At 45.6% G+C, this 23,824-nt stretch overlaps 1 protein-coding gene across 6 annotated transcripts in view; it reads right to left on the reverse strand.

The window, feature by feature from the left end:
* The window catches only part of CRACR2A (calcium release activated channel regulator 2A), a 163,549-nt gene that overhangs the window by 138,580 nt on the left and 1,145 nt on the right, over positions 1 to 23,824 (reverse strand). For all 6 annotated transcript variants that reach the window (XR_016394848.1, XR_002645097.2, XM_022577328.2 and 3 more), the window contains exon 3: positions 23,207 to 23,314. The gene's annotated coding sequence lies outside the window, so the exon portion shown is untranslated. The remainder of the gene's footprint in view (positions 1 to 23,206; positions 23,315 to 23,824) is intronic.

Here is a 23,824-nt window from a genome sequence, read left to right on the forward strand (position 1 = left end):
ATTATTGAATAATATGCCATTATTTATCCATTCTCCATTTTGAGGGCAATTGGATAGGCTTTGGCAAATGTATATACCCTGTAATCACGACAAGACAGAACATTTCCATTACCTCCAAAAGCTCCCTTGTGCCCCTTTTACCACCAAACCTTTCTCACACCACGACCCCAGGCACTACTGTTCTGCTTCTTATCACTATAGTTGTGCCTTTTCTAGAACTTCATATAAATGCACTTATACACTGTGTAGACTTGAGTGTCTGCTTTTACTTACCATGCTGTTTCTGAATTTATCCACATTGTTGCATGTTATCAGTAGTCTTCTAACGAATGAATGTATCACAATTTGTTTATCCCTTAACTAACTGATGGACACTTTGGATGTATCTAGTTTGGGGCTATTATTAATAAAGCTGCTAAGAAAATCCGTGTACAAGTAAGTCTTTGTATAGATGTATGTTCTCATTTCTGTTGGATAATTACGTAAAAGTGGGATTGCTGAGGCATTTAGTAACTTTATAAGAAGCTACCAAACTGTTTTTCCAAAGTGGCTGTATCATTTTTGCTTTCCCATCAGCAATGTATGAAAGGTCCCATAGCTCAGGGACCTTGTCACCACTTCATATTGCTAGTCTCTTTAATTTGGGCCATTCCAGTAGATGTGTAATGGTATCTCAATGTGGCTTTAATTTGCATTTCTCCAATGAGTAAATAGTGTTGAGCATCTATTCATGAGCTTATTTGCCAATCATATATTTTCTCTGGTGAAGTGTCTGTTTAAATCATTTACACTTAAAAAATAATGAATCATTTTTCTTCTTACAACTTAATTGTAAGAGTTCTTGTTTTGGATAAAACTCCTTTATCAGATACATGTTTTGCAAATACTTTTACCTAGTCTGTGACTTGCCTTTTTATTTTCTTGAAATTGTCTTTCAAGAGCAAAATTTTAAACTTTGATGAAGTTTAACTCATCAGTACTTTTGGTTTGTACTTTTGTGTCCTACCTATGCCTACCCAATGTAACAAAATTTTTCTCCTATAGTTTCTTCTAAAGTTTAAAAAACGTTAGCTCTATGTTTAGATTTATAATATTGTGAGTTATTTTTTAATGTACGGTGTGACATGAGTCAACGTTTATTTTTTCCCACATAGCTATCTAATTGTTCCACTGCTATTTGTTAAAAAGTTTACCTTTTCTCCCATAGAATTGGTGGCTTTAACAAAAATCAATCGATTATATATGTGTGGGTCTATTTCTGGACTTTCTTGTCTGTCTTTATTCCAATATGATACTGTCTTGATTACTGTAGCTTCTAATATATCTGGAAATTGGGTAATGCAAGCTGGTACAAATCTTCTCCTTTTTCAAAATTGTCTTGACTACTCTAAGATCTTTGAGTTTCCATATAAATTTAAGAATCAGCTTGATAATGTGTCTAATTTATAGAATAACTTGAGGACAACTGACATCTTAGCAATATCCAGTCTTTTCATCCATAAGCATATAGTTTTGTTTTGTTTTGTTTTGTTTTGTTGCGGTACGCGGGCCTCTCGCTGCTGTGGCCTCTCCCACCACGGAGCACAGGCTCCAGACGCGCAGACCCAGCGGCCAAGGCTCACGGGCCCAGCCACTCCGCGGCATGCGGGATATCCCCAGACCGGGCCATGAACCCGCATCCCCTGCATCGGCAGGCGGACTCAACCACTGGGCCACCAGGGAAGCCCCAAAGCATATAGTTTTTAGTGTAAAGCTCTTGCATACATCTTGGTAAACTTTAAGTATTTCATGTTTTTTGACACTATTGTAAACAGTATTATCTTTATCCCAATTTCCAATTATTAGTTGCTAGTATATAGAAACACAATTGATATGTTATGTATTGTCCTTGTATGTGCAATCTTGCTAAACTCTAGTTAGTTCTATTCACTTTTTTGTAGGTTCATTTTTGTAGTTCTATTCACTTTTCGTAGATTTACTTTTTTGTACATATTAAGAGTATGTCAACTGTAAATATTTTTATCTCTTCCTTTCCAATTCACTTCCTCCTTTCCCTTCCTTTTATTCTTTTTCTACTTGACTTCATTTCCAAAGAGCTTTGGTATAACGTTGAGTAGAAGTGAGGAAAGCAAACACCCTTGTCTTCTTTCTAATTTTAGGGAGGGAGCCTCTAATTGTTCGCCGATAAATATGATGTTAGCTGTTGGCTTCTCCTAGATTCCATTCATTAGTCTGAGGAAGTTTCAGTCTATTTCCAGTTTGCTGTGTGTTTTTTATCATGAATGAGTTTTGAATGTTCTCAAATCCTTTTCCTGCATCTGTTAAGTCGATCATGTGGTTTTTCTTTTTGTTTACTGATGTGATGAATTATTGATACATTGCTTGATTTTTAAAGATTAAATGAATATTTCATTCCTGGGACAAACTCCACTTTGCCAGGATGTTTATTCTCTTTATATGTTGCTGGATTTAATTTGCTAATATTTTGTTAAGGGTTTTTTGCATTTATGTTCTTGAGGAGTACTGGTCTGTAGCTTTCTAGTCCCGGTTTTCTCCACTCTCCGAAAGTAGAGCATTCTATGAAACCTTCTGTAAGCCGAAATGGCATAAAGCAAAGAAGCAATGACCTTAGGACACATCTTGCTAATGGAGGCACAAAATAAATCGAGATAAAGCACGGATGCTCACAGACACAGTTCAAAGCGGTGGAGGCTTGAGGCTGAGATGCGGAGGTGCTGAGTGTTGCTCCTGGGGAAGGAGCTTGGCCGGGCCACTCTTGCTGCCGCTCTGGGGTGCACACTGCCTCTCTAATGGCTCACTACAAAACAAGCGTTGAAAGCTGTTTGCCTTTTTCCATAACAGCAAAAATCCTCTTCGGATTTCTTTCGGTTAGCAGAAACAGGTACTAATATAGGTCTTTCATAAAAGTCAAGTGCACAAAGCGAACGTTCAAAAAACAGAGGACACCTGTAATAACTTTGTCTGGTTTGGGTATGAGAATGATGCTGAACTCATAAAACGAGTTAGGGAACACCTTTTCTCTTTTGCTTTATAATAGCATTTTTGTAGGACTGGTATTATTTCTTCCTTAAATATTTGATAGAATTCACCAGGGAAACCATTTGGGTCTGGAGTTTGTGGACAAGTTTTAAGTTACAGATTTAAAATATTAAATAGATATGTGAATTTCCAGTCCATCGCTTTCTTCTTGAATGGGCTTTGTTAGTTTGAGTTTTTCAAGGAATTTTTCATTTCATTGAAGTTGTTGAATATATTGGCATAAAGATGTTCATAATATTCTCTGGTTATTCTTTTAACGTCTGTAGAATCTGTAGTGACATCCTTTTTTCATTGCTGATACTGGTAATTTGTGTGTTCTCTCCTTTTACTGATCAGGTTGGCTAGAGGTTTATCAGTTTTATTGATTTCTTCAAATGAACCTGGTCTTGGTTTCATTGATTTTCTCTACTTCTTTTTTGTATCATTAGCTTATCCTTTTATTTTTATTATTTCCTTCCTTCTGCTTACTTCAGGCTTAACTTGCTCTTCTTTTTGTAGTTTTGAAGATAGAAGATACGATTATTAATATAAGACCTTTTAAATTCTCTAATGTGATCATTCAACGTGATATATCTTTCCCTAAGCACTGTTTTAGCTGCATCTCACAAATTTTAGCATGTGTGTTTTCATTTTCATTCAGTTCAAAGTATTTTCTAATTCTCTTTTTAATTTCTTTTTTGACCATGTGTTATTTAGAAGAGTGTTAATTTGCAACTATATGGGGATTTTCCTGATATATTTGTTATTATTTTTGTTGTGGCCAAAGAACATAATTTCAAATACTTTAAATTTATTGAGACTAATTTTATGGACCAGTATATGGTCTATTTTGGTGAAAGTTTCATGTGGACTTCCAGAAAATGTGTATTGTGCTTTTGCTGGCTGGAATATTCTATCAATATCAATTAGTTCATACTGCTTGATAGTATACTTTTCATTTCAGACATTATATTTTGCATCTCTAGAAGTTCTATTTGGATTTTTTTTATGTATTCCATTTTCTTCTTCAATATGTTAATGTTTCTCTTTACATCTTTTAGCATATATATAATTGTTCAAGGTCCTTATCTGCTAATTCCATCATCTCTCTCATTTTTTGATCTATTTCTATCAATTTATTTCTTCTCCTGGCTATGGGTCATATTTTCCTGCCTCTTTGGATCCCTGGTAATTTCTTATTGTATGACAAACATTGTGAATTTTATGATGTTGAGTGCTGGATTTTGTTGTACTCCTTTAAAGAATGTTGGGTTTTGTCCTGGAATATGATTAAGTTTATATGCAGGTATGTTTATTCTTTTAGAGGCTTGCTTTTAAGCTTGCTAAAGTGGGTCCAGAGCAAAGCTCTACTATGGAGGATGACCCTTCTAAGAACTCTGCCCGACGTCCTGCGTAGTGTAATTTTTCTCCTTTCAGGTCAGTGGAATGGGAATTATCCTCAGCCTTGTATGAGCTCTGGTAATTGCTCAACCTACTTCTTTCCGATGATGATTTCTTCAGCCTTGTGGAGTTTTGCTTCACACAAATGCAGATCATCAGCCATAGGCTGGAGGGGACCCCTCTGCAGCTGTCTGGGGCTTCTCTGCACCACAAATTCTAGCTGCCTTGGCCTCCCCAACCTCTGAGCTCTGATCCATTTAATGAGACTGCAGGACTTCCTTTGTATCCCCTTGCCCTGCATTGCAGCCTGTGAACTGCCTCCAGACAGTCGGCTGGGGCATCATAGGGCTCCCCTAATCTGTTTCTCTTCTTTCAGAGATCCTAGTCCTACACTCCCTGTTGTTCAATGTCTTCTAATTCTTTTTTTTTTTTTAAATAAATTTATTTATTTATTTATTTTTGGCTGCATTGGGTCTTTGTTGCTGCACGCGAGCTCTCTCTAGTTGCGGCGAGTGGGGGCCACCCTTCTGTTGCAGTGCGCGGGCTTCTCACTGCGGTGGCTTCTCCTGTTGCCGAGCACAGGCTCTAGGCATGCGGGCTTCAGTAGCTGTGGCACAGGGGCTCAGTAGTTGTGGCTCGCGGGCTCTAGAGCGCAGGCTCAGTAGTTGTGCCGCATGGGCTTAGTTGCTCCACGGCATGTGGGATCCTCCCGGACCAGGGCTTGAACCCGTGTCCTCTGCATTGGCAGACGGATTCTCAGCCACTGTGCCACCAGGGAAGCCCCTGTCTTCTAGCTCTTTAGGGCAGGAGGGAAGTTCCCAAAGCAGTGGCTTCTAGTCTAAGTCCCGTTTATGTACATTAATTCTCATTATAGCCCTCTGAAATAGACACTATTATTGTTATGCTCATCTTATAGATGTGGAAACTAGACACAGAGGAATGAAAAATCTCTCCCCAATTCATGAATCTGTTGACGTTAGAGGTGGGATTTGAACCCAGGAAGTCTAGCTCATGGTTTTAAGCGCTGTGCTATATTGCTTCTCAAGTAAGTATTAGAAGTATAAAATCCCTAAAACACACTTAGATATTTGAAGAAAGAGTAGGATGTAGCCCTGGTCTCAAGTTTAAAGAGGGTGCATTTAAAGCATGGGCTTTAGGTAGGCCGTATTTCCATGCCTACAGGATGGCCTGGGGCTTGACTCCATTCATGTGGACCTGGTACAGCTGGGGGCAGACGTCCCATAAATACTAAGAGACACCAGTGCTGGGGTGGGCAGGAGAAGGAAGCATGCTTCAATATAGAAGAGGGCTCCTTGGACTGACCCTGGCACCGCCGGCATTTCAAAGAGTGATGTGTTCAATTTGCCCAGCGAGCCTGAGAGTCAGCACTTCGCGGCATGGACACGATGGTGTGGAGAGCAAATCAAGGAGGACACTTTGCAATTAGAGAAGCTGCTATGGAGGCAGGAAGGTCGGGGCTGCGCAGAGAGCAGTAACTGCGGGCTGCACAAATAGGCCACCATCGCAAGCAGAGGCAGCAGACCGGACGGATGCCTGGCTTTCCCTCCTTCACGTGCAAAGAGCTGTCTTCACTCACCATCCTCAGGCTCACGCCCTCAGGCAGTGAGTGGGCTCTTCGCAGCTCACCAAGTCTGCGCCCCAGACCCTACGAACGTCAGTCTCACACTCTCCAGAAATGTCAAGATTTCAGGGGGTAAATGCTATTTTGCACAGTACAAGCTTATCACCATTTTTGAAAGTAATAACCAAAGAGGCTCTCAAAAGAGTGATCTGTCTTTTAATCACTGACGTTTTTACTCAATCATTGAAAAGACAGCTATCGTAACGCGGCATTGGGCATTTGCTCAGTTGAAAAGCCCTCAGCATTCTGCATGTTTTTCCACAATGGGCTTTATAACACCCTGTCTTGCTTACCCAATACCTTGGCAGCCAGCAGACTGCATTTTATAGCTCTACTCCAAGAGATGTCTTCATGCAAACCTTCGGTTTTTTAGGTGCAAGTGCCTCTCTGAGTCAATCTATCGCCCTTTTGCATGATGATGTTTTGGGCTTCTTTCCATCCTCGGGATGAAAAATCTACCTTCCATCTGTGCCAGTTATTAATTTAATGTCTTTCAGCTCCAAACCCCCCCATCCTTCTCCTGCTTTGTAACACTGGAGCTGGACCCTACAGGCTAGGTTTCTTGTTGCCAGCTGGCTGGACATGAGGTTTGGACAATAGGAGTGTGGGTGGGACAATGCAGGGCTGGGAAAGAAGGGCCTTTTTCTTCCCCTTCCCATTGTCTGTTTCTCAGAGCAGCTGCAAGCAGATCAGGGAGCAGGCATCCCACTGGCTACTCATAGGGGCGGCAGGCTGCCCTTGGCGGTGAGCAGTGGGCGTCTCCATCCTGGTCACCATCACCCATCACCATGCTGCAAGCAGCGTGTTCCCGTGGCACAGGTAACTCTCCTCTGGGGTCTGAGGCCAGCGTGCATGTGGGCCCTTTACTCTGAGTTTCTAAGCTTCTTCCCTGTTCACTTTTCCCTCAGTCTCCAGCCAAGTGGCTGCTTCCTGCAGTTACTGGCTCTCTACCCCTTAGAGTTCTCTTGGACCCCTTTTCATAGTTGCCAACCCCTTCTACAGTCAAAAGTCTCTTTATTAAATTTCCCTGTTCAAACTTCCGCTGTGATTTCTGTCTCTTGCCTGGACTCTGAGTACACTAAGTACACTGCGGTGTTTGATTTTTATTTTTGAAGAAAGGACTCTTTTTTATTTCGCACAAAAGACTCTCTTTTATTAGAAAGTGTGTGTGTGTTTGCATGTCTTTGCCATTAACATAGGTTTAAAGTGGCAACTTAGCACCGTGGCTAAGAGCACAGGAAATGAAGCCAAACTGGCTTTGCCACCTCCTAGCTGTGTATCTTTGGGCAAATAGTCTCCTTGTGCCTCAGTGTCCTCATCTGTAAAATGGGGATAAATAGGCTTTTACCATATAAAGTACAATGTGCCCAGTTAAATAGGAATTTCAGATAAACAACAAATAATTCCTTAGTATAAGTGTTAGGGGAACCACTGACTCAAACCCCCTGCCCTGGCCAGGTTTGCATGAGTTATCTTACGACAGGAGGTCCTGGTAAGGAACACAGAACTAACAAGCTACCACCAACCGGAAGACTTCGGGAAAGGTCAAAAGGAGAGAGGAGCCTCCAGTCCATATGTCCTACCAACCTCCCAGAATCCTTCTCGCTGGAATCCATCCTGGCTGAGCGATGTGCGGGCCACCAGGAAGGACCCTGAGTCAGAATGATTGGCCAGAGACAACCTGGAAACTCACCCCATCACCGTAAAACCCGAGACTGCAAACCACGTGGCAGAGCAGTTCTCCCGGGTTCCCCTACCCTCCTGCTCTCCGCCCAGGGGGCGGGGGGCCCTTCCCAATAAAGTCTCTTGCTTTGTCAGCACGTGTGTCTCCTCAGACAATTTATCTCTGAGTGTTAGACAAGAGCCCACTCTCGGGCCCTGGAAGCGGTCCCCCTTCTTGCAACATAAGTATGTTCCAAATATTGCAGGGGTGTCCATCCTGTTTTTGTACTTGCTAAATCTGGCAACCCTAACACTACGTCACAAATGGTCAGATGAGTGACTATGTGTGAAGGGTTTGAAACAAACTTGGCCCAAAAGATCACAGGAGTTGTCACTCTTTATGCTTGTTTGTTACAGGGTAGCACTGCCCTTTTCCAGGGATGCTCTGCTGTGAGTTGCAATGTTCCTGCTGTGTTCATTGTTCCGTTTAGCTGCACTGCCCTTGCAGCCTTCAAAGCTGCGCAGCCAGGCAGTCTTTTTGGCGGGAGTGGCCACTGATGAGATGATTATGCATCGGACCCCGGGAAGCTCAATCGTAGGCTGGGCCCTGGTCCATGAGGCAGTCTGCAAGAAGCGTGCTGTCCAATAAAGCAGTAGGAGCAGGTTAAGCCCATCAGGATTTAGGCTGGAGAGGATGGAGGAGATGGACCGGCAAGGACAAAAGGGAAGAAGAGCAGATACACAGAGATGAGAAAATGTGTCATGAGAGAGACACTGAGGCAGAGAGAAGGAGGACAGGTGTCTTAAAACTGCTGGAATCCTGGTACTGTTTCCAGTTCCAGCTCTCATGTCATCCTGCAATGAACCCCCTTTTTCCTCCTGAGCCGGCAGAAACGTCTGCTCCTTGCAAACAACACGCACAGTCCCCCCACCCGCCAACCCTCACAGACAACCAATCAAGGAAATGACTACCCTAACCTCATGTAACTAATGACTGTCTTTCAGGCTCTGGTAGGGAGGCTGGGGAGAAAAGCTGAAAAGCGCCGTCTCTTTCCCTGAGGACCCTGGCATCTGGAGGATGGAGAATTCGGGGAGAACACATGTGGAGACAGTATACTACCCAGTAGATGCGGTGTGTGTGAGGTATGGTCTGTGTACCTGCGGTGTGTGTAAGGTATGGTCAACTAGCTCACTTGGTAGGAATTACAAGTTCATCTCCTGGTAAAGTTAATGTTTCCTGAAAAATATAAAGCATTCTTACGCTAGCAGAATATGAGATGGGACAATTTTTTCCTTTTCTTTCCTTTCGCTTCCAGGCATTGAACTACACCTCACATTTGGTGCAAGGTTGTAACCGAGCAGGAACCTATGGGGCCTTCGGGGTCAGACCCCTCCCTGTACCCTCTGCTGTAGCTCCTTTCTGAAGGACCCGGATAATAGTATCTGATGCACATTTCCTGAGTTGTTTTACAGATGTGAAACCCCCCACCAAATGGGAGAAGTTAACTACTTGATGACCGTGGGCACATAGACCCCAGGACTCCTGGAGGCTGAGGACTGATCATGGGAACCCCTGGGACACTGCCCTGGTACCTCACCATCAGCCAGTTGGAGAACTGTGCACAAGTTGATCACATACTCTGGGACTCCTCTCCCTCACCTGGCCTTTAAAAATCCTTTCCTGAAACCCATGGGGGAGTTCGGGTGTTTGGAGTACTAGCTGTCCCGGACTCCTTGCTTGGCACCTGCAATAAATCCTGCCCTTTCCTTCCCTACAAGCCAGGGTCAGTAGAACGGCTTTACTGCCCGTGAGCAAGGAAGGGGACCCAAGTTTGGTCCGGTAGCAAGGTAAGTGTTCTGGAGATTGCAATCTTGGCAAGGTAGAAGGAACACAGAAAGCCATTAACCTCAAGCAGTAGGAGAAGCAAGGCATCTTAAGGGAATAGGAGTACAAACACCATATTCTTCAAGTGCATGTACGTATACTCACTTATAAATTACATACAAGTGGGTATATGTGCACATGCGTACGTGCATGCAAACACACATGTTAAAGACAGGCTGACGGCGAGACGATCTGCCACAGCGATAATGCTTAGAAGGCCACCGGGCAATCTACTCCGAGGGATCACAGAATCGCGTTCACCGTGATCTCTAAATGCTGTGAAGCGATACAGGGCATAGTCCTTAACCAGAGGCTCGGGGTCACAGGAAAGAGGATGAAGAAGGGTGGGAGGGGGAGCTGATAGTGTCAAGGCTCCAGGCGGTAAAAATTCAAGAGAGACCAAGGACAGTCCTTGAGAAACTCAGCTGAGACCCTCTGGAGGGGTAGGCGCGGTTACTGTCTATGGGACGTCAACCCCAGGCGCCCTCTGGCGGACGGCGGCGGCTGTAGCCAGCGTGGACCCGCGCACGTTCAGAGCAGAGGATCGTCCTTTCTCTGGTTTGAAGAACTCACGAGCCCCTTCCCTCCCCCACCTCCAGCTCCTGGTAAATACGCAGGACTACAGCCCGGACTCCCGGACCCGGGAGAGTCAGGATTGTTACGAGAACCACAAAGAGATTTCACTCTCCTCCCGGTCAGTCATTCCCACTAGTCAGTTTTTTCTTTCTAGAGATGTGTCCCTACCTTTCTGATCCAGGGGTAAGGATACCGCTTATCCTTGGGAATTAGGACAGGTGAGCCATGGAAGGCTGCTCTATTCATTCGCAGACATGGGTGAGCCCAGGAGGCACTGGGCACCGTGTTAGATGTAAAGTACTTGCTACAGTCCAGGCTGTGTTTAGTAACACTGAGGTGTACTGACCCCTCGAGCTGTCACAGCAGCCCTGGGAGACAGGCGATGCTTTACTGACGGGGCAGCTGAAGCACAGAGGGGCCACACGGCCTGCGAGTGCCCCTAGCAGGACTTGAACCCAGGGTGCCCGGCTTCAGCGTCTACACTGCTAATCACCGCACTGCGCATGTCTGGATACAAGTGTATGGCAATAGGCCTCACCCACGGAGAATTACACAGCCTAGTGGGTGTATTCCCAGAGCTCATTACCCTTTCAAAGTAGGGGCCCCAAGTCCCAGCTCCCCCTACCCTGTCTTCGCTTCAGCACAGAGGATGAAAGTTTTGGAAACCAAGGCCAGTGCCACTGAAAATAAACCCGTGTTTCCCCTTCAGCCCTCACCTTAGAACGGGCCAGTCCCTGCCCTAAAATGCTAATTAGACCGTCTTCTCCAGTGATGGGATAACAAACCTTCAAGAGACAATTGCTTTAGGCTGATTCATTCAATCCAAGAAAATTGTGTGCAAATTAAATCATACTTTCCTGGTGAATTACACCATAATGACAAGGAGGGAATTTATAACTTTCTTATAAAGGAGTCTCAGAAGACCAACATATTTGGTCAAAAAGTAAGAAATTCGCCAGGAAAACTCAATGCACAAGGCCCGCAGGTAACACGCACCGGATTTCAGTACCAGCTATTTCTGATGTAGCAGTTAAACCCATAACAGCCTTGGTCCTCTGTGACCTGAGTCTGATCATCAGTTCCCCGCAGGGGATTAGTGACCCAAAATGAGAACAAATCAACTGAAGGAGAGAAATATAAACCATAAAATTGGGCTGTTGACAGAGATCCTGCTTCCCGTGGTTCAGCTGCCAGATCGGAGGTGATGGAAACTGGCCCTGCGGGTGGACACAATGCTGAGGCCCACGCTGGCCAGGCAGTAACACACACTCAAGTATCAGGGCACCAAGCATCCCTAAGGCACCCGGTAACCCCCATGCCGGTAGACAGCTGGGGACCTGCCTCCCCTTATAGGCTGAGCAGAGCAGGTTGGGGCCAGCTAGACTCAGGCGGCCGGATACCAGGACTGGTCTCCAGTGTAGGCGGGGATTTAGTCCCTCATATGATGCAACTTATGTCTCCCTCACCCTGGTGAACAGGACTTGCTATCCCATCACAGGAGACTAAGCAAAGAGACTAATGTCTCTTGGGCTTTTCCTCCTTGATAGATATATAGATATAGGTATATGTATAGATACAGGTATAGATATAGGTATACGTATCCATATCCATATCCATAGATAATTTTGTATATTCCTGGGTGAGAGAACTCACTTGGCCTTGTGTTTAAGTGCCGGGCTTTGGAGTCAGACAGATGTGAGTTTACATCCTTGTTAGTTACTGAACCTGGGACGTGTCAGTCTCTCTGAGCTTTGCTTACTGGTAAAATTGGGATCATGATGCCAGTCCATAGCATTGTGAGGATTCACTGAAATAATGTATATTATTCTGCAGCTATTATTTCTGTTAGGAAATTCACATTTAGGTGTGACTTGTGAGATCTGTGTTTGCCAAGAAAGGTGAAAGCGTGTCGTGACAACCCAAGCAAACCCAGACTAGTAAAATTTCTGAGCTGGAAGAGATTTGGGAGCTCACCTGAGCTGGGCACTGGGCCGAAAGGAGGAAGAGGTGAAAAAGGTGAGGAACTAGGGAATTCCGAAGACACTTTTCATCTGCACTGATTCATTCCCTCCAAAACCTTTCCTGAGTCTCTCCTATGTACAAGGGGCTACGTCAGATAGTCTCCTTGCCCCAAACATTGTTAGAGGCTGGGGCAGCGGGGGAGATGAGGCACGAGCCCACCTCGTGATCAGCCATGAGAGCAGCTCTAAGGACAAGCGCGTGTCTGCCTGGAGGGTCATTCATGAAGGGGCGGCCTCGCTACGTCACCTTCCCTAGGAGGTTGCCCAGTCCAGCTGCCTGTCTTTCCTGTCCTTAAACATCCTCAAGGCAAGGAATTCCACTGCTGCCCTTGTCACCAATTCTGCGTTTTAAAACCAGGACAGGAATAAGGACCTGCTGTAGAGCACAGGGAGCGCTACTCAACACTCTGTAATGGCCTACGCGGGGACAGAATCTAAAAAAGAGTGGACGGATGTACAGCAGAAACTAATACCGCACTGTAAATCAACTATACTCCAATAAAAATTAATTTTAAAATAAAATAAAATAAAACCAAACCACGATAGACAATTCTTTTTGATGTCTCCGGAAACATCTTGTTCTGTCGTTTCAACCTGGCCCCTCTGGTCTGTCCTCAGAGAGGATGGAGGGCATCTGGGCACGATCTTTTGCATCACAACCCTTTAGGGGGTTGGAGACAGTTAAGAAGTTCCCCCAGAGCTCCAGACACAATTGCCCATCATGGACTGACAGAGGTAACAGGACACAGACACGTTCCTTCATTTTCACGCAAACAAGTTTCTGCCAAATTTAGTGACATGGAAGACAGTGCAATTGCCTTTGGCCAAGGACAAGCTGTTGGATGTAGGCAGGGGCAAGGTGGCTAGTGATTTTCTCCCAAAGACAATAAATAGACTAGGATGCACCCTGGGACCACGTCATCGCTATTAAAACCCACAGAAGTTCATTCTACAACTGCAGTTTTAGGGGGCAAGGGAAGTCTGCTCCCCACCCAGATGGCCACCTCCTTAGGGAGAGGCAAGTGGCAAAATGAGGAATAAAGAGAGAAATCAATGTTATATTTTAATTTTATCCTAAATAATTTGAGGTGGTACTAGCAGTTTGTTTTTTTAAATCCATTTACTATCTCCTAAATCCTTCCTTCAGAAAGACCATTTCACAGACACACAATATTCCATCTTATGTATGTACTGAAATATATTTTTCATTCTCCTATTTTGACCAGGTATGTTGTTTCTAATTACAGGCAGACCTCAGAGAAACTGTGGGCCTGGTTCCAGACCATAGCAATAAAGTGAATATCTCCATAAAGTGAGTCACGTGAATTTTTTGTCTTCTCAGTGCATGTAATGGTTGTATTTATCCAATACAGTCGTCTATTAACTGTGCAATAGCATTATGTCTAGAAAAACCCATATATATACTTTAATTAAAAAATACTATATTGCTAAAAAAGGCTAACCATTATGTAAGCCTTCAGTGAGTTGTAGCCTTTTTGCAACAGTAACATCAAAGATCACCATAACAAATATAATAACAATGAAAAAGTCTAAAATATTGTGAGAATTACCAAAATGTGACACAGAGACACGAAGTGAGCCAAATGCGGTTGGAAAAATGCGCTGACAGACTTGCTCAACACAGGGTGGCCACAAACCTTCAATTTGTAAAAACACATCTGCAAAGTGCAGTAAAATGAGGTGTGCTTGTATTTGGTCTTAAAAGATAATGTTACAATGATCATCTTTTTATATTAAAAATAATGTCACAGAGAAGAATGTAAAGGCCTTTACTTAGGCTCGAACACGATCACCACTATGGATTCTATCTGGCTGGCTTCCCAGCAATTTCTAGAAGAAAAGAAAGCCTTAGGACCTTTTGGTTGTTCACAAGGGCAGTATTTCCCAACTGTTCAACCAGCATGGTGCTCAGGTCAGGGAGACATTAGTTCCACTGTGCTCCGTGCTGGGCACATTAAATCGGAAACAGTATCTGCTCCAGACACCACCCTTGCCAAGCCACATGGACAAGCATCTAGAAGAGTTCAGAGAGCAGCTAAGACCCGGAGTAGAAAGACCCCGAGCTCACCTCCTGTCACGAGCACACCAACAATGCGACATCTACAGAACCACCAGAACCACCATCCATGAAAAAGACCCGAAGGGTTCAGGAAAATCCAATCACTGTCAGATGAGTATCGGCTGAAAGACGTGAGAGACTTAACCCTGAAGAAGAAGACCGAAGCTATGAGATCACAGATTTCAAAGATAAGGAAGAGCGTTTGGGGGAAGAAGAATTAGAATTGCTCTGATGCCTAAAAGCTATAGGAGGCAGATTTCAAAAGATGTGGCCCTAGAACAGTTAAAAGTGAGAGAGCGAGCGCGCTGGTGGCCCCTCGTGGATTTAGAGATTGCCTTCTCCCCGTGGAGGACCATGAGAACAGAAGAGCTGGGCGAAATCAGAAAAGGCCTGAGAGCGAGGCAGCTGGTCCTCCTGTGCCCTTGCATGCTGGCATTCTTCACGATGCCTCCCCACCGCCTGTCACTTCCCACCGCCGGTCACTTCCTACGCTCGCCTTGGGGGAGCTCATTTGCTTCCGTGGCTCAGACAGCTACTAATCCAAACATGACCTCCAAACCTCTATCCCTGGTCCTGATCTTGCCCTTGAGCTCCATTAGCACCCAGAGAAGAGTCTTTTAAACTGCAATGGATCAAGGTCAGACTTCATTATCTTCCTGTCTGCATTAGTCAGGACTCTCGTTTGCAAGTGTCAGAAACCCAATAGTAACTACCTACGGCAAAGAGGGCAATTTATTGGCTCGTGTTAATCAAACCGGAGGACAGGCAGGGATGAAACTAGTTTCAGGGATGCCTGGCACCAGAGGCTGGAAGGCCACCAGAGCTTTCTTCCTTCCGTCTCTCACGTCTACTTCTCTCCATATGTTAGGTTTTGTTTGTTTTTTTTTCCTACTGAAGATGAGCTTTTCCCAAATATTAGAGACATAACCATTAGCATCTCTAGGTTTGGAACTTGACAGATTCAGCATCAGAAAAAAAAGGCCCTTACCCTTAGTGACAAGTCAAAATTCAGAATTATCACGGAAGGTGTCAGATTAGGTCACATGCCCATCGGTTGGTCAAACACTCTGGACAGTGGAGAAAATAAGACAATATGATTGAACTAGCTTGTATCTGGTACCCACCCTGAGAACAATCATTATAGCCAAGGAGATGCCTTTTGTATTAAAATATTTTTATTATTTTTAAATTAAAAAGGTAGCTCTTGTTAAGGCTCACTTATTCAAGTTGGGTCAGGAGAGAACAGGTGCGCCCAGGTGTGTCTGCTGTTCCCAGGAGATGGGAACAGCACCAGGTAAATAAAACGTGAATGTCCACCACGCTCTCCAGTGATGCTCTGTGTTCCGTATCCTTAATCTCCACCAACGACGTCTCTACTTATCCAGTCTTGCCGACTGTGCCTGAACTTCCTAAAAACTTTGGTCAGTTCCCCAGACAAAATCCAAACTTCTTGGTTTAGAACACAAAGCCCATCCCAACCTGGCCCGAGCCACCCCCCTGGCCGTGCCTCCGCTGACTCAGCTGCCCCACTCTGCTTCCCAAACAAGCACACGTGGTGGCCACGCCTGCTCGCCACTCCTCGGACACACAGCCCCCCCCGCCGGCGTGTTCACCCACGCTCACTTCTGCCTGGATTGGACTATCATTTTTCACTCTGTCACCTGTATTTTCCTTCAAGATCGAGGTAGAAAGTGGCCTTACCCTTAGGTTAAAACCTACCCTGCTCTCCAGGTGCGTCTGACCCCTTTGTATTTCCCAGGACATGTGAATTCGTCTCTCTGACCAACACTTATCACAAGGAATTATCATTTATTTGTTGACCTGTGTGTCTCTTTGTGAGGCCAAGAGCTCCTGGAAGGCAAGGACCATCCATTGTTCATCTTTGAAGTCAGTTCTAGCACTGGGCCTGGTACGTGAAAGGCTATCCCCAGGCACATAGTGGATGGTCATCAGTGTTTTGTGGTTTCTTTAAGAAATGTTTTTATTGAAGTACAGGTGACTTACTATGTTGTGTTAATTACTACCGCACAGCCAAGTGATTCAGTGATATATACATATGCATTCTTTCTTTATATGTTCTTTTCCATTATGGTTTATCATAGGATATTGAATATAGTTCTTTGCGCTCTACGGTAGGACGCTGTTGTGATGTTTAACGACTAAAGCAACAATGAACAGTTTCTACTTTCGAGAATTCATTTGGTAGTTTTAATAGCTGAAACCTCACATTACCAAAACTCCTTAGTTCCTTTTTTTCCTCTAGGAAATGAGAGTGAATTAGAGGCTAATGAGTGGGTGAATTTGGTTTCATTATTTCCATCCAAAATACTTTATTCAAGTTCGCCAAATGCTATTGTAACAACCATTGCCCCATATTGCCATACACTTTCGAAGCTTCTTCGCTGTCATATTAGTCCGAACGGTAAACAGACTTTCATCTTCCCTGGGCTCCAAAGTGCACCCTGCACTGCTGACAAGTGAATGGACAATGTACCTGTGGAGCTGGCTACATGCTAAACAAGGCAAATGCCTGTTTTTCAGTCCTGAGTCTTTTCCCTAGATTAGCAGGTTTCAGCCGCAAAGATTCCAGACAGCTGTGCTGTGTAAATTGTTATTGCGATTAAGAGCATTTCGTTTTGAGCGATCTAACTTTGCATACGCGTTAGAATTTATTCAGAATGACCCCCCGTGTCATTCCCCTGCAATTTGCTTTCTCACATAGAAGACGAAGGCATGAAGTCAGCCAGCCAGCTCCCGCGAAGCCACTGTACTCCCTCTGCTCTAGGTGGGGACTTAGCACCCAGAGTTGTGCCAGTTACCTTATGCTTCACAGCCCCAGACGTCTGGGGGAACTCCTCGAAATCTAGATTCCCTATGAGGATGCTCCCTGCCTGTGGATGTCATCTAACCTGCATGGCAGCAGGGGACACCCCCGTTGGTATCATTCCTCTTATTACGATGGACCAGACTCTCAAAGGTCACCTGGCAAGAGCGTCCACTTTCTCTCAAACACCTCTGGCTAGGGACTTCCCTGGTGGTCCAGTGGGTAAGATTTTGCACTCCCAGTGCAGGGGGCCTGGGTTTGATCCCTGGTCAGGGAACTAGATTCTGCATGCCACAACGAAGATCCCACGTGCCGTGACTAAGACCCGGTTCAGCAAAAATAAATAAAAATAAAAATAAAATAAAAGAGCTACAAGGACATATTGTACAGCACTGGTAATATAGCCAATATTAAAAAAAAAAACCAAAAAACAAAAAAACCTCTGGCTCCACTGAAATACCCTCAATCTCTGCCACTTCATCCTTTAGTACATTTTGCTTATTATTTAGTGTTCTGTCTACCCTCCTTTTTATGGTCCAAGTCTGATGCTAAACTGGGAGAACTGGGAACATAAATTGCTTTGCAGAAGTGACCTTGTTTTTATTTTTGGCGGCTCTCAGAGACTGAGAGCTGTGGATCACAGAAGACAAGAGCTAGAATGGGCCTTAGACCACCCCCTCATGTTACAGATGTGGAGCTGAGGCCCAGGGGGAGGAAGTGACTTGCCAAGGTTGGGGAAGAGCCAAGATGAGATTCAAGTTAACGCAGGTCACTGTAAAGCCAACGAATATACACGCGCATATTTAAGACAATGAGCTAGATTCTGCCAGAAGAAAAGAGAAGAAACATTACAACTGGCCCTGAGGACTTGACAGTCGGTGATGGCAGGTTCTTAACGCAGGCCATGGTAATCTAGGAAGAGCCAAAGCATTAGGTGCTATTGTCATTGTTGATGATGAAAATGTATGAAGACTTCTCAACAGAGAGTCCTCAGGCTGGAAGGAACTCTTATCAACAACCTGCTCCGCCCCCAGCCCACCAGGCTGTCTGGAGCCGGGGGATGGAATCTAGGTCACAGATGGATTCTTATTCGTGCCGCTTGGCCTGTCCGTGCCTGGTTTTCCTCTCCTGCATCTTGTGCTCTTACGCTCCTTGAGAGACGAAGGCCTGTGCTGAGATCTGACACTAGCTCTCCACTGTCACTTTTCCCAGGCTTCTGGGCCTTCACCCTGGCCTGATAGATGCCCTCCTCTGGGAAGAGCTCAGCCAGGGATAAAACTGTATCTAAGCGTGGAGCAGCCAGTGTGCATCAGACACTGTACCAAGCGCTTTCATAGCCCAGTCTCGGGTGATTCTCACAGCAGCGTTAAAAGACAAGGGGACAGCAGCTCAGAGAAGCTGGGCGACTTCTCCCAGCCCACGTGGCTAGAAAGTGGCTAAGCTGGGTCTGTAACACGCAGTGGTCTGACTCTGAAACTTATGTTTTTCATTACATCACATCGCTCTGCAAACAGAAAATGCTAAACCCAGGACACACATATTTTTTAAATGTTGATCTTGTAATACATATAGTTTTTAAATGGAGGATATCAGAGCCCAGAGCAGGCAACTATAGCCACATTACAACGAAGTTACAGTAAAAGATGGATCGCTGGCCCCGTGATCACAAAGCCTGTGGCTGGGATCTCGGCCAGCTCTGAGACTGACACATGACCTCGGGAGTCAGCTTTTCCTGTCCTCGCAGCAGTGACAAATTACTACCTGACCCCACCTCAGTTTCACAGGAACGGTATGAAATTTTACCTTTAAAAAATCTGCAGTGTACCAAGTTCAATTCCTCGGACTTTGAGAGAAGTATTTCAGAAATGTGTGTTGATATGCCATAGATTCCAATTTTAAGCTAAGTTTACGGCCCAACTTTTGGACACACATTTGGTAAAGAGCACAGATATGCAGTGTTCCGAGGTGGTGACTTTACAATTGTAAGAAAGTGAGTCTCTTATCTGTGCCAAGGAGGATGGTGAAACTCTGGGGCTCCATAACTTAATGATGACACAGAGCATCCCCGGAGGTAGCCTCATGGGGAGATAAGGAGGTGGAGAGTAAGGCAAGAGAGAAGTTATAGGATTAGAGATTGTGAGTTTATTTGATGCCTGAAGATGGAAGGTTTGAAGGGTATCTTTGTATTTATGGACTCAGAAAGTATCCCCAAATTATTTGCTGGATGACATAAAATTTCATATGAGAAAAGGAAAGAAAATAGGATTCAATGATAGTACGTAAAGAGGTTATCTGGGAAGCGCTTTCCGACAGGCCAGATTCTAAAACATTTGAAGAGGTTACTGTTGGAAAGGGGCCTGCTTTTCCCAGCAATTATTACAGAAGGGATGAACACAGACCCAGATGGACTTGACCAGGGACGGTGCCACCTCGTGGCAGAGGAGACCAGGTACTTTCTGGAGGGACCTTCCACCCTGTTCTCTGAGGCTTAGTCACAGGAGCTCAGCTCCTGACTTTGCGGCTTGGGCTCTGGGGTGAGATGCTGCCCTCTAGTGCCCTGCTGCTCCACCCTCAACAGCATCTCACTGCCCAGATGCCAGTCTAATTAGGAACCCCCAGCATCGTGGTGTCGGTCCTCCACCCAGACAGAATCGCCCTACATAGCAAAGCCATTCAGAAAACATTAAGCTGTTTGTTGAATTAAAATATCCTTCTGAGAAAACTATGAGAGGAGCCAGTCCAGTGTTGGGATGTGAGGATGTCGAGTTCCCTTACACGGCCCTGAGTGTGGACCGCACAGGGGTGCAGTGGGGAACACGCAGAACACCTGGTCTGGGTATCTTTATTGGGCAGACACAGTCCAAGGGGTGCAAGGTACGGGGAGGGGTGGCAGGTCTAAACTTCATGCTGAGTTTCTAGCCCCGCCTCGTGGGTGCAGGGGTTGGATGTTTGGGAGTTCCAGACAGGATGGAGAATTTCTTGGTGGGCAAGTTGAAGAAGGCATTTCAACTAGCAAAATGGAGTGACACAGACAGTCTTTAAATCTCCCCTTATGCCTGACTTTGAGTTCCTTGAAGGAAGGCAGGGTTTTCACCATTGTATCCTGCCTGACACAGTGCCTGGTACCTAGTCCAGACAGATACTCAGCTAGTGCTTTGTTGAATGAATGAATATATTCACTTACAATTTCCCTGGGAGAAGAAAACTAGTCCAAATAAATAGTTAATTAATAGGTTGAGAGAGAAAAAGAGAACAGCTCCTGACACTCAGAACCTCGCCTGGCAACTGCACTGCCATGTTATTCTCCCATTGCTCATAAACTCACGGAATGCCAACCTTGGGCAAGGTTACGAGGCGACTATGACCAAATGAGACACAGCAAGGCCACCTCATAATTTTGTCTAAGCACAGACGAAAATAAGGTCAGTGTGCCACCCACAGAACACCAAACACCCGTCCCTCAGCCACAGCGAGGGCTGCTGCTTCTTTACAACCACAGGCTTGTCTCTCCCTCCTGCAGATAAGACCTAATCGTAGACCTGCCTGTCTGCTTCCTGGCAGCCTCCAATCTAGGGCAAAGCCCCATTTCCTTAGATGTTCCCCCAAACCCTCAATAAGCTCTTTCTAAGCCCCTCTTCCTGGGACACTCCACCGCTCCTGGTCTGGACTCTCACTCACTACAACCCTGCTTGTTTAGCTCCAGGGCTGCTTCTGCGAGTGTTTGGCCGAAGGGCACTGACCAAGTAAATGTTAAGGAGAAACAAAAAGAACCCCAAGTGCAGCGTGGATCCTGTAAGGATCCCAGGGCTGTGAGGGTTGTCTTCGTTACAGAACACTTCCTGAAAGAGGAAGGGTCTTATATATTAACACCCGATAATACTTCCCTAGGCGTTATCCTAAGCACTTCACAGACGTCATTTCATCACGCAAGGTAGCGCTATTACTATCCCTACTGACACATGAGGAGGTGAAGCACAGAGAGGTTAAGTAATCTCCCCCGGGTCAGACAGCTGGCAAGTGGTGGCGCTAGGGTTCAACTAGGTCCTCTGACCCCAGAGCCCAAGCCTCAGATAAACAGGACTCTGAAGGTAGAAGGAGGTATGTAGCGTGTGTTCTGGGAGGGCAGGAGGGGGCAGACAGGAAGGCATGAGCAAAGGCCCGGGGGCAGGAAGTAACAACTCTGCCTAACGCGCATCTGGACATTTAGTAAGTTGAGTAAACATCCTCGCAAGCCCCGCTGCTGTCCCCAGGTAACCCCAGTGCTGGCCGGGCTCCCTGAAGGCCGGCTCCCAGGGCCAGGGCCAGTGCGGGCATTAGGGCAACACTTTCTGGTTCTTTAAGTGGCTTTGATCCTGTCACCTTCACTTTAATGATAAAAAGGGCTCCATGGGCCTCCACCCACACCTCGTCCCTCATCTCCCGGAGCCTGGTAGGGTAGCTGGGTGTGGCCAGAATCCAGAATCCACCTAACTAACGCCCACCCCCCTCTTTTGGGTCTCCACATCCAGATGTCACTCCTTAGGGAAGCCTCCTCTGACGCCCGGGATAGGTTAGATCTCTTTGTCACAGGCTCCCGAGTGGCCTCAGCTTCCCTTTTGGTGGCTCTTGTGACAGTTCAGGATGTGTCCTCCTGCTGGACGGTAGGTCCCGCGAGGGCAGGGCTGTGTTGGGCTCGGTCACTGCCGGGCGCACCCCGGGAACTCAGAGTCGTGAACTCAAGGGGGAACAGACTGAGTGGCGGGAGATTCGGGGAGAACCAGGTCAATCCCTTCCCTTCCCGTCCCAAACGCTTGCTTCCTGGGCCCCAGTCAGGTCAGGTGTTGCCTAGAGAAATCCACCCACGGGCTTTTCTTCTAACAAGAGTCCGGTCAGTCCTTCACAAACTTCACCTTCTGAGAAGTGACCTTCCCCCTCTGGTGAGTTATCCAAGGTGACACGGAGCCAAAGAGCAAAGCCAGAAAGAAAACTCAGATCAGCACTCTCAAGATGGGGCTTGATATGTATAAGTATAGCTGATTCCCTTTGTTATACAGCAGAAACTAACACACCATTGTAAAGCCATTATACTCCAATAAAGATGTTAAAAAAAAAAAGGTGGGGCTTGATTTTTTTTTTTTTGGCTGCATGGCTTGCAGGAGTTTAGTTCCCAGACGAGGGATCAAACCCGTGCCCCTTGCAGTAGAAGCGTGGAGTCTTAACCACTGGACCGCCAGCGAAGTTCCTTGATCTTTTTCTTAAAGGAATAAAGAGGAGGAACTGGGCCGGCATACTGATTCTCTCAGAATGCCATCGAGCGTGGACTTAGAATGCCTGCAGCTTCCACGTGTGCCCCAAGGAGATACTAAAGTGTTAGGAGCCTCTCAGGACAAGGTATTTCTTAAACAGGAACAGGAAAACACAAGAAGCACCATCTGGATTTATGGTTAAGATTGCAGAGATGATCTGAATTCAATTCTGGATTGTGACTCTCCTGAGCTGGCTTAAACAGTGAGATGAGAGCCGGAATCAGCTCGCTGTGCAGCGTCTCCACAGAAGGTACAGCAAAGCTAAAAGGCTGCAGGGAACACAAATGTCTTTGGCAAGGCCCTATGCTCCGTTCTCACAAGAAACCAGTGCTAATTTCTTAGATCCACAGCCACACAGGGAGAAAGTTCAAATAAAAGCCAAGTTCATAGCCTGCAGGGCTGAGGAACGGAAGCCAGGAAATTAGAGTTGAGAAAACGCATTACATAATCTTACAGCAGGAGGCCGAGCTGAGTCACAGCAAGGAAGGAGCCGGCAGGTGTCAGGAATATAAGCAAGACACCTTCTGACCTGGGATGGATGGAGCCCAGGGCAGCAGAGGAGGGGGCAGGGGAAGAGAGGGACCAAACCAGCTCCCCAGCTAGCTCCCAGCCTGGAGTCTGGGAAAACATGAGAAGAAAACTACTCCTGCGGAACAGTGAAGGTTAAGGATGAGCTATGAACACCTTTCCAAGACGTTTGGGCTCACCTCTCCCTTATACATCACTCTCTGGGCTCACCTCTCCCTTATACATCACTCTCACTGACCAGGCAGCCCCCGAGAACCAGGTACCTCATATTTCTTTAAAACGTTCCTTTCTTCCATCAGCGGTGCCCAAGCATCATGATCCAATTATTCACAGGGAGTGAGGCAGGGCGGCTTGTTTCACCAAACCTCTTCCTGCATTTAGTGCAAAGGGGTAAAATGAAGCAAAATCACTTTGCTAAAGCTTCTGATCAAAAATTATGTTTGACAAGGCTTTTGTTTTTCTTTTCCTTGCTATCTTTTCATTACCTTTCCTTTTTCTCTTTACAAGTACAGAATGTATACTTTCATCTAGAAGTGGACTGTTTTATGCAAAATAAAATGTTTGTTGAAAAATAAATAAAACCGCCTTCCCTGGGGCCAGAGGGCAGTCTGGGACAGAAGCACGACCAGGACCGCTCACTATTAAGACTGTTTTTAGCACTGCTCCTGGTGACCCGGGAGGTGACCTCAAATGCCTGGATGGCTTAGGCACAATTCTGTAAAGATGTCACTTTTCTACATCATCAAAGCTCAGGTGAATTTTCATCATAATGAATCTCAATAATAGTCTGGCATTTAGACAGACTGGGACACGGTTTTAGCGAACGGAAATCTTGACTGTTTCCATGGGTAGATAAGCCTTAGTCATTCTGCTTTGCATTT

The sequence above is a fragment of the Delphinapterus leucas genome, chromosome 11, assembly GCF_059928025.1.
Source record: "Delphinapterus leucas isolate spDelLeu-1000000601 "Yukka" chromosome 11, BTC_Dleu_Yukka2, whole genome shotgun sequence".
Lineage (NCBI taxonomy): Eukaryota > Metazoa > Chordata > Mammalia > Artiodactyla > Monodontidae > Delphinapterus > Delphinapterus leucas.